The sequence below is a fragment of the Nicotiana attenuata genome, chromosome 6 (genome assembly GCF_001879085.1).
Source record: "Nicotiana attenuata strain UT chromosome 6, NIATTr2, whole genome shotgun sequence".
NCBI classification, from domain to species: domain Eukaryota; kingdom Viridiplantae; phylum Streptophyta; class Magnoliopsida; order Solanales; family Solanaceae; genus Nicotiana; species Nicotiana attenuata.
This window is the reverse complement of record NC_031994.1, coordinates 33,141,917-33,150,204: the sequence shown is the minus strand read 5'-3', so window position 1 is coordinate 33,150,204 and position 8,288 is coordinate 33,141,917.

The following is an 8,288-nucleotide window of genomic DNA, read 5'->3' as shown; positions in this document are numbered from 1 at the left end:
CTCTCCCCGATGAGAGCATCAATTCACATCCTTGAGCCTTCGCATCCTGATCTTGTACACTAGCTTCTTGAAGGTTGACGTCGGTAGAGACTTGGTGAACAAATCAGCCATATTATCACTTGAACGAATTTGTTGCATATTGATATCACTATTCTTTTGAAGATCATGTGTGAAAAATAACTTTGGTGAAATGTGCTTTGTCCTATCTCCTTTTATGAATCCTCCTTTCAATTGAGCTATGCATGCTGCATTGTCTTCATACAAAATCGTGGGCAGTTTGTCACACTTCAAACCACATTTGCCTCGAATAAGATGTATTATAGACCTCAACCACACACACTCTTGACTTGCTTCATGAATAGCAATTATCTCAGCATGATTAGATGAAGTAGCCACAACTGATTGCTTAGTTGATCGCCAAGATATAGCAGTGCCTCCACAGGTAAACAAATAACCTGTTTGAGATCGAGCCTTGTGTGGGTCAGATAAATACCCAGCATCAGCATAACCAACAAGATCGGGACTGCAATTATTGCCATAAAATAAGCCCATATCGGTAGTTCCTTTTAGATACCGCAATATGTGTTTGATTCCATTCCAATGTCTCCTTGTGGGAGCAGAGTTATATCTTGCTAAGACATTAACTGAAAAGGTTATGTCAGGCTTTGTAGTATTGGCAAGATACATTAGTGCACCAATTGCACTGAGATATGGTACTTCAGGACCAAGTAGCTCTTCATTCTTTTCTTGAGGTCGGAATGGATCCTTATTCACATCAAGTGATCGAACAACCATAAGAGTACTTAATGGATGTGCTCCATCCATGTAAAACCGTTTCAATACCTTTTCTATGTAGGCAGATTGATGAACAAAAATTCCGTTTGCCAAATGTTCAATTTGCAAACCAAGACATAATTTTGTCTTTCCGAGATCTTTCATCTCGAATTCCTTCTTTAAATAATCAATTGCCTTTTGGAGTTCTATAGGAGTTCCAATAAGGTTTATGTCATCAACATATACGGCAAGTACAACAAATTCCGATGTTGTTTTCTTTATAAAAACACATGGGCAAATGGCATCATTTATATAGTCTTCCTTTAATAAATACTCACTAAGATGATTATACCACATTCGTCCTGATTGCTTTAGACCATACAGCGATCTTTGCAATTTGATTGACAACATTTTCCGGGACTTTGAATTATTTGCTTTAGGCATTTTGAATCCCTCGGGAATTTTCATGTATATGTCATTATCAAGTGAGCCATAAAGGTAGGCGGTAACCACATCCATTAAATGCATATCAAGCTTTTCATGGACAGCAAAACTAATGAGATAACGGAACGTTATAGCATCCATAACGGGTGAATATGTCTCTTCATAATCGACACCAGGCCTTTGTGAAAATCCTTGTGCAACAAGGTGTGCCTTATATCTTTGTACCTCTTTTTCTCATTTCTCTTGCGTACAAAGACCCATTTATAGCCAACAGGCTTAACACCATTAGGTGTTTGGATTACAGGCCCAAAAACTTCACGTTTTGCAAGTGAATTCAACTCTGATTGGATTGCTTCTTGCCATTTTGGCCAATCATGTCTTTGTCGACATTCCCCAACAGATTGAGGTTCAAGATCCTCACTATCTTGCATAATGCTAGATGCAACATTATATGCAAAGACATAATCCACCACTATATCCACTCGATTCAAATTTGTCTCAATATGGATTGGATTTATTGATAGTTCCTTATTTTCTTGAGTCTCGGGCTCAGTGGATTCCTCATGAATCTCAGAATTTATTAAATCGTGGATTTCTTCATGAGATTCTTTCGTAGTGTCATTTTGATCATTTGTTTTCCTTTTTCTAGGATTTCGATCTTTGGAACCTAATGGCCTGCCACATTTTAGGCGTGCTTTTGACTCATTAGCTATGACAGTAGAAGATTGTCCAATAGGAACATCAATACGGATTGGAACATTCTCTGCAGGGATATGTGATTTTGTTATCCTTTTCAAATCCATAAATGCGTCTGGCATTTGATTTGCTATTCTCTGCAAATGGATAATCTTTTGCACCTCTTTTTCATAAATAGAGGCACGTGGATCAAGATGAGATAATGATGAATGTTTCCACAAAATTTCCCGTTTTGTTTCACCTACTTCTCCCCTAATTTTGGGAAAAGTGTCTCATCGAATCGACAGTCTTCAAATCGAGCAGTGAATAAATCCCCCGTTAATGTTTCAAGATAGCAAATAATGGAGGGCAATTCAAACTCAACATATATTCCTAACCTTCTTTGGGGACCCATTTTGGTGCGATATGGCGGTGCTACAGGCACATATACTGCGTATCCAAAAATTCTTAAATGGGATATATTTGGTTCATGACCCAAAACTAATTGCAACGCGGAATATTTATGATAATTTGTCGGTCTGAGACGAACTAGCATTGCTGCATGCAAAATGGCGTGACCCCAAATAGAAGTGGGCAGCCTCGTTTTCATGAGTAACGGTCTTGCTATCAATTGCAGACGTTTAATTAAAGACTCTGCAAGACCATTTTGAGTGTGAACATGAGCTACAGGATGTTCCACTTTTATCCCAATTGGTAAGCAATAATCATTAAGTGCTTGGGATGAAAACTCAACAGCATTATCAAGTCTAATAGACTTAATTGGATTATCGGGAAATTGTGCCCGTAATCGAATTATTTGTGCCATTAATTTTGCAAACGCGAGGTTGCGAGATGACAATAGGCACATATGGGACCATCTAGAAGATGCGTCTATTAAGAACATAAAATATCTAAACGACCCACTAGGTGGGTGAATAGGTCCGCAAATGTCCCCTTGTATACGTTCCAAAAACGCGGGGGACTCAATTCCAACCTTTGTTGGTGATGGTCTGATAATTAACTTGCCTTGATAACAAGAAGTGCAAGAAAATTTATTATTTAAAAGAATCTTTAAATTCTTTAATGAATACCCATTTGAGTTTTCTATAATTCGTCTCATCATAATTGATCCAGAGTGTCCCAATCGATCATGCCAAAGTACAAAAGTATTGGAATCAGTAACCTTTTGGTTTACGGTAGAATGTGCCTCAATTGCACTAATTCTTGTCCAATACAGGCCACAAAATAAAGATGGGAACTTCTCAATAACCCACTTTTGGCCAGAGACATTCTTGGTAATGATGAGATATTCAAGATTATTCTCATCTATTGTCTCAATATGATATCCATTTCAACGGATATCTTTAAAACTCAACAAGTTCCTCTTGGACTTGGAGGAAAATATTGCATTCTCTATGATAAGTATTGTTCCCTTAGGCAGAGTTATAGTAGCTCTTCCAGAGCCTTCAATTAGATTACTACTACCAGAAATTGTAGTAACATCGGCCTTACACATACTTAAATAAGAGAAATATTTCTTCTCTTTGAATATAGTATGTGTCGTACATGAATCAATTAAACAAGTATTTTTACAATTGAACTTTGATCCAAGTTTGCTTTGTGGAATATCCATATTTGCTTCCCATGGGTTGACATACAAAAAATATATGAATAAATATAAGATTATGAGAGACGGGATCAATTAATTAGAGTTCTATATAATGGGAGAAACTTTAAAGATAAATATGAGAAATTGCAAGAAAATACAATCATAATTCAGGAAGGGGAAATAATCGATAAGTGATATTACATGCATGTAGTTATGATAGGTAACACTGTTGCAACTGACAATAATTTATGTAATCGTAATAAATAATGTTGTTAAAATTGTCAATAAGCATTCTATGTAAACAATCAATGTAGATAGCTAAAACGCGTTGCACATATATTTTAGCGTTTTTGTGTATTTCTTGTTACAGTACTGCATATTATAAGTTAAAAGCACTTATTAAATGTACAATATCTCAGAGTCCAGTTTTGAGGCAGAAATAAAATTTAAGACAGATAAATAAAGTATATTGTGTTGATCACTATGTACTGAATTACCAAAGCTATAATGTCAGCCTTGTTACTGAGCCAAGGAATAAAGCAGGTGATTAAGGTGAAAAAACTCTTTCTTTAAAGGTCAAGTTCAGAAAAAATCTCTCATTAATCCCGCCTTTCTATAATCTCATGACTAGGAATGTCATGATCCATCAATATATTATTTCTGAAGTTAACAGCCTAATAGCATCAGGGATATTTAATATTTAATATTTTCACAAACAGGGGAATGTGCGATGGACATCAGGGATATTTAATCTTTTATTTCAAATCAAATTACCTATAATTTAGGCCAATATAAGATGCGTTAAGAAAGGTATTCGTACCCTTATTGGAACATTGTCTACGACGAATACTAGAATTATATTTAATCAAAACGAACTAAAACTATTTTGTAAAACAAATAATACTAATTGATACTAATGACTATTACTCATGTAAACTATGATAATTACATGATGTTTATTCACTAGCTAATACGAATAAGCAAAATAAAATAAAATCAAACTACTCAATCTTCTTTAACCACAGATCCATCACCAATCAAGTGGTCTATTTTTCTATCAGGGCGCTCAAAGAAGTCTGCCACATCTAAGTGGGTGATGTCAAATTCATTGTCATAGACAAAATTAGCTTCAGGGCCTTTATTCTTTAGAGATGCTTGATAAAGCTCAACCAAATATCTTGGTACACGATAAATATTTGCCCAATGCCCTTTTCCACCACAACGATAACATTCAGTTTCTGAACCATTTGTCTTTGGCTTCTCATCTTTCCCTTTCCACTTTTGATGGTTATTTTTCTTTGGGGGTGATTAACACCAGGAAAATTTCTTCCTTGTCCACGGCCACGGCCACGACCATGACTACGACCACGACCACAAATAGAGCCACGGCCTTTTCCACGCTTAGCATAATGGGAATACACCTCATCCACTTCAGGCAATGGTGTAGACCCAGTGGGTCGATTTTCGTGATTTCTCATGAGCAAGTCATTGTTTCGCTCAGCCACAAGGAGAAGAGAAATCAGCTCAGAGTACTTCTTGAAACCTTTCTCTCTGTACTGCTGTTGCAAGACTATATTGGAGGCATGAAACGTTGTGAACGTTTTTTCAAGCATATCATAATCAGTGATAGTATCTCCACAGAGTTTCAATTTAGAAGTAATTCTGAACATCGCAGAATTATATTCAGAAACAGACTTAAAGTCTTGGAGCCTCAGATGAGCTCAATCATATCGTGCTTGTGTAAGAGTGACCAACTTTAAGTTGTCATATCTTTCTTTTAAGCCATTTCACAAAACAAGTGGATCTTTGACTGTGAGATATTCCATTTTTAACCCTTCATCAAGGTGATGGCGCAAGAAAATCAAGGCCTTAGCACAGTCTTGGGTGGATGCTTTATTTCTGTCTTTAATGGCGTCTCCAAGACCCATTGCATCTAAATGGATTTCAGCATCCAACACCCAATGTCATATAGTTCTTGCCCGAAATTTCAAGGGCAACGAACTTTCGTTTCATAATGTCAGTCATAATTAAAAAGAGGAGAAAAATTACCTTAATCTTCTCAAAGAGCTTCTTGAGACGGTAGAGTCTCGTGCTGATAACGTGTTATAAAACATTAAAAGTAGAAGAACAATATTGCAGAGAAAGAGAGAGAGAATTCTTATTGAATTTTGGGATGATTTACAATGGGGTAAGACCCCTCTATTTATAGGGGGAAAATAACTTAGCCACAAAGTAAAACTCTCTACAAGATAGACATTACTCCAAATAGAATTCTATTCATAACAAGATTCATATTTTAGTTTTTTTTTATAGAAAATATATCTCTAGAAAGTGTACCTAATGGCTAATTTTATCAATAATGTATAAAAACAAAACAAGTCTTACAATATGAAAAGATAAGATGATTTTAAGTTAAACTCTTTGTAACATCAATCGTTTTTGGTCAATCACTTGTCTAACTAAGAAAGGTGTAAGTGTCAATTTATTATTAATATTATTATATCCGGTTCATATTATTGATCTTTCAAGATATTCGCATACTCTTTAAAAATATAATTAATGTCACGATTCAAAATTTTCAACCCGTTGTAATGGCGCCTAACACACCGGCTATGCAAGCCGAAACTTAAAAATAAAGAGCCAAAATAAATTATTATAGAAATAGCATAAATTTGAAACCTCAATGTAACAAAATACTACCAATACATGGATAATCCTCCCAAAAACTGGTAAATACGGAGGCATGAACTCTACAACGGAATACAAGTCTGAAACTAAACAATAATAACAATCTCTGAATTGTAACAACAGTATGTAAGGAAAACACTAGTCAAAACTGCGACCGAGGATGCAGCTCTACCTCGCCTCTCGAAGATAGTCCAACAAGCAAGCCTACTGCTGATAGCTGGTCTCCACACCTGGATCTGCACAATTAAGTGCAGGGTGTAGTATGAGTATAACTGAACCAATGTACTTAATAAGTATTGTAACTAACCCCGGCGAGGTAAAAGAAGCATGAATTATAAATATACTAATGATAAAACTGTACAGTTTCATCATTTAAACAATTAGAGAACAATAACGAAATCAGGTCATAACGCACAAGAAGAATCACCTGTGTGTGTACGTGCACAGTTGCTCAAATTCTCTGTTCAGTCAATGTTTAGCACCTAGAGATGATATGCAGCTAATTCAGGTAATTAACCATGAAAATTGCAAGTAATGATGAAATGCAAAATCCAAAGAAAAACTGGCCAGATTTCCTTAACCTTTCCATTTCGTACCAGACCACTTATCAGTTTTCCTCGATAACTACATGTACACCATCAAAAGAAAAAGAAGAGAAGGTGACCCTAGGCGGATGAATTGATAACTCGTGTGCTACACGGACAACTCACATGTTGTACTGACAACTCGCGTGCTAATAACATAACCCGCACGGACAACTCTCGTGATGCACGGACAACTCACGTGCTAATAATATCAATATCTGGATCCGCACGAGCAACTCATGTGCTGCACGGACAACTCACGTGCCAGTAATATCAACCGCACGGACAACTAACGTGCCAACAATCACAATCCGTCCGGCGTGGTCACAGGTTACCAGTCCAGCAGAGAAAGAAAATATACGAGAATACATGTACATGATCAATGATTACCAATTTCATACTCCTGGATTGTTATATCAAGCATGCTGTAGTGTAGGCATGTGCAATGTATGCTATTACAGCTAAAACAGAAAATTTCATCATGGAATAGTAGTTTTATCAGTTCCAAAAGGAAAAATAACTTCAGTAAAACTTCAACGTGGTACAAGTAGCTCAGAGAGGGTACACATGGGAGAAACAACTCAGTTTTGAAGCTTAACAAACAATTCAAGGCATGACATAGCCTAAACACTACCCCGAGCATGGATAAATACCCGGTGTTAGCAAACGAACTCAACCCCACACATGTGTGCACCCATAGTACGTAGCTATCACAAATAATCCAGGCAACTAGTGCCTCAACAAAGTTTAGATAAGATACTTACCTCAAGCAAACCAAATCACTCTGCTAACAAGCCCTTCCCGTGCATATCAACCTCCGGAAGGCTTGAATCCAGCCAAAATAACGTAATACTATCAACAAAAGTCATAGGAAGTGATTCCAAAAGATAAAGTTAAGGTCTGTAACTAAAGTCAAAAAGTCAACACAAAATGTAAACCCCGGACCCGCACCTTGGAACCTGACAAAATTCACAAATTCTGAACACCCATTCAATTACGAGTCCAACCATACCAAAATCGTCCAAATTCTTACCTCAAATAGACCTTGCAACCTCCATTTTTATTTTTAAAAGTTTTCACAAAATTCTCTATTTCTTCACTTTAATTCACTAAATAAACGACAAAAACAAGGAGAAAATCATGATAAATGAACAAATCCGAGTCAAAAACACTTACCTTGATTCAAGACGTGAAAATTCCCTCCAAAATCATCCAGAAATGAGCTCTACAACTCAAAATATAAAAATAATACTCTAACCCTCGATTTGGGATTTAAACATTCTGCTCAGGTGCTCCTCTATGCGAACGCGAAAACTGCCTCGCATTCGCAAGCACAAAAATTTCCAACTGAAGAAACCTCTTACGCGAACGCGACTGCCCAGTCATGAACGCGATGACCAAACGCCTTAAAGATCTGCGATTGCAGTCCATGCCTTGCGAACGCGTAGAATAAATGCCTGCTACCCCTGGGCCTTGCCTCCCTTCAACGCAAACGCGACATCCATCACGCATTC